Here is a 9,597-nt window from a genome sequence, read left to right on the forward strand (position 1 = left end):
TAAAAATATTAATTTTATATATTAATACTATTTATAGTATTACTAATTCGGTGGTATACAACCAAACACTCTTTATCCTATATCTTCAACCTAATACCACCACACAAATAATCTTCTCACTTAATTTTATCGTACTCCTAATCTGTTCTATCTTATAGAGCTAAACAAATGAGGCCTTTGTGACTTTTTAAAACCCTTCATACTATTTAAGGCCTATTTGTTTTGAGAAATAGAGGTAGGAATGAGATTAAAATGGAGATGGGACTCATTATATGTTGTGTTTGTTTTGGGAGATGTAGATGTGGTGTTTGTTTTGAGAGATTGAGGGGTGAATCTGGTTCGTTGAGATAATGGGTCCCAAATTTAGGAGGTGGAGATAGTATTAGAAAATTAATCATTCGGCTTAAATTTTATTTTATTTTATTTTATTTTTTTCATGTAAAGCATTTTTTTATAATATTAATATTTAATGTTTTTGTATTTTTTGTCAAATAAAAATCATAATTTTATTTATTTTTATATTTTATTTATTTATTTTATAGGGTAATAATCTAACAATTCTTACACTAACAACTACCATAAAAAAAAACGTAATTTTACTTAATCCCCTCACTAACAATTTCCTCACTATTAGTTCTCTCACTATCAACTCCTTCTATTATACCTATAAAAATAAACGGGACCTAACTGTTTTTTTGAATTTTTCATAATTGTGAGACTCAAATTTTAATAATCTTATTAGCTATTATTATTTTTAAGGGTTGGTTTGACATAAATTAAATAATACAAAAAGTCAAAAAGTCACTATCCTATTTAAGTCATATCATCTTATTTAAATTACATCACCTTTCTAACACATCACATCAAATTCAACCCATATAAATTAATAAATTAAAAAATATATTTTTTTAGAACATCCCAAACGAACCCTAAATTTCGAATGTAAGTTTCTCCTAATTTCATTCATTCATTCGGCTTAGGTGATTTTTTGAACAATAGAAATTAAACTTTTATGTTTGGAATTTGGATTTTTCTTCTCGGAAGACAGCGATTTTGCGTATATATCATTGTTAGTTTTGAAGTTAACAATGCTCTTATGCTTCCTCATTGGTCTCGAAAAATACGTAGCAGAAACGGTAAGATGAAAATTTTGTTGATGTGACGTAAGTTAATTAATCTATAATTGACTTTTAGTCATGTTATAAATGTCTTTTTTAAAAAAAAAAACTATTTTAAATGGTTGTTTGGAATTGACTTTTAGTTATTTATTTATTTATTTATTTTTTTTGGTTCTTAGTAATTTTTTATAAAATTTTTCAAACACCATTAAACTTTTAGATTCTGTTTGGTTGTGAATTCAAATCAATTTTTAACACGTGAGCTCGCACATGATGTTTGGATACGACGTTCAAAAGTTGATTCCGCGTGTTAATTCAAATTACAATTTGAAAATCCGTTTGGCATCTCGTAGTTCAGTTCTCCGCTTTTAACGTGTCTGTCTTCTTCCTCTTTTCCTCTTAATCTGGTAAATAAATTCTTCATCTATTATTTGCAAATGATTTCAGACGAGTCGAAATCAGTTCTCAAATCTTTTGTGAGAAGTGTAGCCGACTATTTTTTTTGTTTCAGATGTTTTTCGATTTTCCCGAATTGTTTCAACCTTTTCCCCACTAATCTGGTAAATCAATATTCATCTGTTATGTATAAATGATTTCAGAGAAGTTGAAATCAGTTCCCAAATGATTTCTGAGAATTTGTAGACAAGTTTTTTTCATTTCAGATCTGTTGGTATTTTAAACTCCGAACTGTTCGAACCTTTGCACGAAGAGAACCTGAGGCGCAGTACCTGGGACACCCGGCCGGTCGTCCCCCAGGTCATTCGGCCGGTCATCCCACCGGTCATCCCTTCCTGCCAACTTCTCTATTTTGAACTGTTTGATATTTTGCACGAAGAGAACTGTTTGAACCTTTATTTTAAAATGGAAAAATTATTTGGAAAAAACAATTATTCAAAAAAATTACTAAAAAAAATTAATTGACAAAAAAATCAATTTTTAATTTCAGTATTTTAAAAATAGTTTGGTTATTATTGTTAATAAAAAAATATGGATATCGATATATGAGTTGTGTTTGATGATAAATTATTGGTTGAATTAAGTTTTGAAAACTATTTTCAAAACACATCACCAAACAAATTTTTACCTTTCACATATCACATCAAACTTTCAAAACTTAATTCAAAATACATCTTCAAAACACAATTCAACACTCTATTTTAAAACCATAACCAAACAAATTTTCTACACTCAAATCATAATTCTACAACCCACACACTCAAAATACAACTCATACTCTCAAATTACATTTACAAAACACGACCAAACGCAGGCTTAGATTTTAAAAGGCCTAGCCACAGAAAAATGACATTTAGGGCTAGATCCTAAGAAACCGAGATCTCAGAGGTCATCCTTAGGTGGCGCTATATAACAAAGTCACTCATTCATGTAACGGTAAATTGCAGACTCGCACATAAGTAAAAATTTGAACCTACACTCTTGACACTGGGTACAATTCGCCCAAACCTGAAAGATTCGTCTTACCAACTGTATCTACTATCACCTGGGTGATTGACTCCACGAAGAATGAAATTTAAAACCTCAAAGCTTATTGAATTAAACTTTTAGATTTTACATAACAAATTAGAAAAAAGTCCACTAAAAATAATATTGAAAAATGATTTTTTTTGCCCCCAAACTTCTTCATTTTTTGACTACTCTACACTAGACAAACATTAAGAGGAAAAAAAAAAAAATTAACAATTTTTTTTTAAAATCATTAAATTTTTTTAAAAAAAATACTAGAACAAACTTGGCTTTTTTAACTAGATATCAAATGGAACTTGACTTTTTTAGTTAGATACCAAATGACCCCTGAGATTTTTGTTTAATACAGATATCTCCATCACATTTAAAAAATTACACTTATCTCCTATCAGATTAAAATAATATATTTATCCCTTAACCTTTGTACATATTGTACGAGTATGAAATAATCTTTACTTATATAATCTTGTTGATCAAACATGAAATAATCTTCACTCGTATAATCCTGTTGATCAAACTTGCTCTCCTCCAAACGTTATCGTAATACCTGAAATCATAAACGTGAGTTGGCCAGTGGGTGTGTGCTAGAAACCCCTCCGATGCCTAAGTCAGCAAGTAGATTAAGGATACAAAAGCTCTGTGTATTCGAGAGTAATAATTGCAATACTTGATATTAGGGTTTGGCTTGAGTTTTTGTAGATTTCGCATGACACAATTCTAATAGGACTTTATCTCTCATTTGTAAGGTCCTTTCAGGAACCACATTCCTAAAGGATAATACTTATCCTTTAACACCTTTCTCACTGTATGCCAAGTAAGATAGCACGACTCTTTGCTCGGTTTCTGTAACACCCCAAAAATCATGGCTCTTAAGAAATACCGGATATATCCCTAACATTTTCCATTACATAAACTCAATGTTTATACAAAATAATCCCACATGCGATTATACATTCAAGGAATTCTAGCACATGAATCTATAGCATGTAGACTATTCCATCAAAAATAAATAAATGCCCTTGAGGGTTTACAAGTTCTAAGGCTTAAGCCCGGTTACACAAAAATAGTTTATCGGACTCAAATAGTTATAGCCCTAGGCTTACAAAATACAATCACAACAAAATAGAGCCTTGAGCTCTATGCTCTATATACATATATTTACGCCCCTAGATTGGTAGGTTCATTACGTCATTTCCTGCACCAAAATCTCATAGGGGTGAGTATAAAGCCCAGTAGAGAAATCTTAACAAAGTATATACATTTATGCACGACTCCTAATATGAAATGCTCATGTCATGCTGTGCCGTGCCTTAAAAAAAGATTTCGTTTACATCTTTGAAAACCACCATGCACAATGATAACTTGAATTCTCTACAATTCAGAAATTTATAATTTAATTCAATGAGGACTCAGGTAATCTCTAGGTTGGTGTCTACAAGTAGGTGTAGCTCGACTTATTTCGCGCCCCCTTTCGGAGAGCTCGAATTGGTCCTACAGTTCGGACTCCTGTCACGGTTCTGAATCTAGTCTCACAAGTGCAATGTGAAACTGATAATCACCAAAGAGTCCAATCCGACAAATCATGTTGGAAAATCGATTTTGAATCAAATAATACCAAAACTGAATTGCTTTGCCAGATTATAGAGTCGCCACCTAAATATTTTATTTTGGGAAAATTTAGGAAACCCTGACTCGTGCCAATGGTCATGTGTCCGCCCTCACCAAAGTTGGCTCGGCTTGGGAACTTGGGTACGAGAGGGGAAAGTCTTGAAATGAGCACCTCCACTCGCCCGATCAAAGGATCGGCCTTTACTAAGCATGATATATTGTTTCATAAACCTCATGTGTTCTTATTCCGGTTATTAGCTAACTTTACTATGTGACGTACACAAGCAAGTATAGACTATGTCGCGAGAATTGGAACGAATTCAACTCATGTTTGCTTTCGAAAATGGTTTGAATTTGCCACCCTCAAGTGGGCTAAAATGCGGATTTGCCACCAAACATGATTTGCCACTTCTCAAAGTGGGCTTAAAACTCACATTTGTTGAATTGTTCTAATTCAAGCAACCAAGCCTTTATCCACAGGCATTCATTCAGTTTAGCATTTAAGCACATAGCCTCATGGCAAGCATGCTATCATGGCAACACTCACACTCATGCAAGTATGCTAAAGCGTAAAAGCTTACCGAGTACTCCAAGCCAAAACAAAAGCTAGTTAGAAAAATGCATGATCCTAACTATACAAAATGCCTAATGCAACACATGCAATAATGTAATTAATAGGCTCGACTACTAATATGACATATGATTCGATTTGAACAACATGTGATAAACACGTATTCAAAGAAGTGTATTGAAACGATAATGCAGTTTGAATGATGCGCCGAGCCTCGGTGCATGCAAGACAAATGAATGATGCAAACATGCAAGCATAAGGTATGCTAATTGAAATATGTCCCTAATCTAACAATTGAAAGCGGTTAAATAAAAGGGAGAAAGACGTGGGGTTGGACGACATGCACACACACACATACGCACATTTATTACAATATTGCGCCCTCTCGAAGGAGGGTCCGAACGAATAAGCATTAATTAGCTACGCTAATTAAGCTAACTATTACAAAATGAACTAATTAACTATTCTAGCTAATTAATTATTATAACACAATTGAATAACTAGCTACGCTAAGCTAATTAAAATATTAAAAAATGAATTGAATGATTAGCTACGCTAACTAACTAGTAAAGCGATTTAAACGGCCTTGAGGGATGAGGGATGCATGCATGCTCGGTTGCTTCCTCCCGAAAATGCTCTTGCCTTGTCATCGGATGCCTCTGTTTGCACTCATTTGATCTTGAAAAATTGCACCAACTTCCAGATTGCCTCTGCTCTGACATAGGAACACACTTGCACAAAAATTCATTGGTGGCCGGTCGGCCACAAAAAGTGGCTGTTGGCCACCTTAACTGGCCGGTCGGCTACTGAAACTGGCCGATCAACCACCCACATTTTCTGGACTTCTGCTTTTGCTACAACAGGGGCAAAACAAAGCATTTTCAAGGAATGTGTGTACTGCTACACTCCTTATCATTTCTTAAGCTCAAAGGAGTATAGCTCTTGGCTCTCAAGCCATCAACCACGCATTTTCAATGCATGATTGCTAGAAAACCAAGCTTGTACAAGCTTAATGAATGCACAAATAAGACTCGAAGGACCACCACCCTATCACGCATGATCAAGGGTGACGGTGACCAAGAAAAATGACACGTTTCATCACTTTGAGTATGAAACGTTCCATTTTTCTTGTGTTTGGATTAACGTCCGATCCAAACACATGCAATGCAACACAACATGCTTATCTTGCTCAAGTTTTACTTGTCATGTTTTGTTTACACATTTTACATTACCGATTAGTCCTTTAACCAATTAAGTCCAAAGTGAGAGTCCTCTAATTGGAAAGAGGGCCTAAGCCACAAGTACCTTGAGCATAAAAGAGGCCTCATGCTGCTGGTTAGTAGAAACCCTCAAGGGATGATTAAAACCATTAGGCATGAGAGCCATAATTTCACACTCAAGCTAACTAGGGGCTCAAGACCACTTTCAAAACAAAGTAAAGAGTGAAGAATAGAGGGAGGTTCTAGACATTTCAATGCTGATATGGCATGCAAAAGACACTAAATCATGCAAGCAACTCATGCGAGTGATGTTAAGAGCCTAAAACATTAAGCTAATGAAAGAGATTGCACCACAACCACACAATACAAGCCTCAAAGGGCCAAACTAAGTCAAGATAGAGTTAAGACATGCCAAAACAGTGGCCAAAACATGCTGAGATTGAGGCACAAAATGCTAAAAAAACATACTCACATGTTAGATTGCAAATAAGACTCAAGGCACAACTCTCAAAAGTAATGAAAGAGCGAAATGAATGAGCATGTGATAGAGCTATAAACACTGAAATCACATGTAAAATGATGCTATAACATGCAAACAACTCAAACACTTTATGCTTAAAGCCTTAAAACAATGAGCTAGTGAAGACCATTACACTATAGCCATGCAATTCAAGCCTCGAGGGACTTAACCAGCCCAAAACAGAGTTAAAGTAGACCAAAATAATAGCTAAAACATGCTGAAGTTAAGCTAACACAAGCTAGAATAATAGGCTAAACCATTAGGCATGCTAGATTAGTAAGCACAATTGCACTACAAGTACAAAAAGCAAGCAACAAATGTTCCAACCAACCCAAAACAGAGTTGAAACATGCAAAAACAGAGCCTAAAACATGCTTGAACTAAGCTAACACAAGCTACAAAATCAAGCTAATATGTGAAGCTAACTAGGCATGGAAGCAAGACACAAGGAGGGGAGGCTAACCCCTCACATTTTGAACTTCAAGAGTTGATTTTTACCACTGAAATAACTCTGAATTTCAGTGGTTCAAAGGCCCAAAAATTTTGATTTAAAGGTGGTAAGAAATGGCACAAAAGGCTTCATAAGCCAAAGAGCAAAAAGAGGAGACAACCCCCTAACTCACCAAGACTTAAACCACCATTTTGAAACCTTAAAAACAGAGTTTTTATGGTTGAAAAATCAGGTCAAAACAGTGTAAAAAGATAGCCAAGTAATTGACTAAAGCAAAGTCTACAAGGAAAGTCCCTTACCTCTTGAAGCATAACTCAAAATCAGTCACAATTTTGAGCTTTAACCACCCTTACAAGCTCAAACCAAGCCTCAAAGAACCTCAACTCCAAGATGAAGATATTTAGTTAAGGGTCTTACTGCAAAAGTGTAGAGAATTCTCACTTTCAAGCATAAAACAAGAAGAGAGAAATAGAATTCTAGAGAGAGAGAGAGAGAGAAATTTGCTCCAAATTGTGTAACCCCTCAAAATGGGGGAGAGACCCCCCATTATATAGAAAATCAAGCTAAAGGCTTGTATTCATTCCTCCATACACGTGTATGGAGATGAGCATCAGTGAACAACAGCTGGCAAAAAAATATCTGAAAAAGGAGAAAAATGGCCGTCGACCATCATCAGTGGCCGACCAGCCATCAATGTAGCCGACCGGCCATCAACATAGCTGACCGGCCACCATTGGTGGCCGACTGGCACAAGTCATGGCCGGCAGGCTAGGGGGATGGCTGACAGGTCAACCTCTCCTCCAGAAGTGAAGCAATAAGCTCTTGGCTCACAACCAAGCACAAAACAAACAAGATTGGAGGCTCCAAGGCAAGACGCTCAGCCGAGACCTTCAGGGACTCAAAACGAACACGAGCGAGCACAATCATCGGGTATTCAAACGATGACATCCAAGTCTTGAGGAAGGTCAAAAATATGGTGTCTACAATTGTCTCTCTTTGATAGAACTCGGAAGTCATAAAATGACGGGAGTGAATGTTAAAGCCCAAAGACGACCCATTTTTGACAAGGCCAAAGACTTAGACAAACAAGCAATCAAAACAAAAAACAGTTGCGCCCACAGGCTACCTACGTATCCCTTTGCAAGGAATCAAACCAGCGTAGTTCTGGGGTAAGATGCAAATGACATCCATGATGCAAGAACGTAACTTATGATCATGCAATGAGATTGTAATGAAACATCTACATGCAAATGTTATGCGAAGAAACGCTACAGCAAACTCGTACATAAGCAAGGTAACATGAACCAAACCACATTTCATGCAGAAAGGATGTAAGAAAATTATGTAATCTTAACTACGCATCACGCAGGAAAGGTAAAGAACCACAACCGTCAGGCGCACCCGAGGCGGCAAACAAGATCCCAATGCATGGCACATATGAGGAGCAAGATGGTGTGATCCTAGGGACACATCCTAAGGTTCCGAGCCACAGAGAACAACAAAAATAACAAGTGAAACACATTAAACCATTATACAGCCAAAACAAAGAGCGGTATAAGCATTGGAATCCGTCCAGATGTATTTAACCAAAGCGTCCTAACGCGCCGCGCTCGAGAGGGAAAAGAGAGCGGTGCAAACACCGGAGGGTGGTATAAACATCAGAGCGCGTTCCAATGTTTCTAACCAAAACAGAGAGGTATAAGCATTGGGACACGGTCCAAACGCTTCTAACTGGAGAGGGGTGGTATAAACATCAGGCACACGTCCCGATGTTCCAAACGCTTCTAACCAAAGGACGTATAGACATCGGGCACACGACCCAATGCTTTTAACCAAAGAAAGGTATAAACATCGGGCACAGGACCCAATGCTTCTGACCAAAACAAGAGAGGTATAGAGAACATGAGTGATCTTACCTGGAACTCCTCTGAATGAACCGTACATACAATATCGTCTGGTTGCACTAGCTTTGAATGAACCGTACATACAATACCGTGCCTGTATAAGAAAGAGACTTAACAGATACAGCAAGATTAGAATGCATGTTCTATGCAAGACTAACAGCATGTTCTATGCTAAATACCAAATGCATGTTCTATGCGAGTGTGAGAAGCGCATATTCTATGCAAGCGTGGGAAGTGCATATTCTATGCAAAGGTGACAAATGCATGCTCCATGCTTAATTAACGAATGCATGCTTTATGCAAGTGAGAAGTGCATATTCTATGCAACGAAAAACGTGGCATGCTCCATGCAACATCAAGATGCATATTTTATGCCATACTAGCAAACTTATGCTCTATACAACAGACACAAACATTCTCATGCGAATGTGAGAGCATATACAATGTAATGCCATGCGAGCACTTTCCATGCGAGATGATGACAATACATATCTTATGCCAAGCATGTTACGCACTAAAGTTCAAAACACGTGTTTAACGCCCAAGTAGAAGCACGCCTCATGTTAAAGTATAAAATGCATGCTCTATGTGAACAAGAAACAATGCAAACCCTCAAGTGAAAGGCATGTTCCATGTAATGACAAAGAGGCATGCGCTTTGTGCAATGACAAAAACGGTGCATGGTAAAAAAAAATGCGACCGCAACCTCCAACCTACCTC

Source organism: Camellia sinensis, chromosome 5, assembly GCF_055761805.1.
Source record: "Camellia sinensis isolate YWXY chromosome 5, ASM5576180v1, whole genome shotgun sequence".
NCBI lineage: Eukaryota > Viridiplantae > Streptophyta > Magnoliopsida > Ericales > Theaceae > Camellia > Camellia sinensis.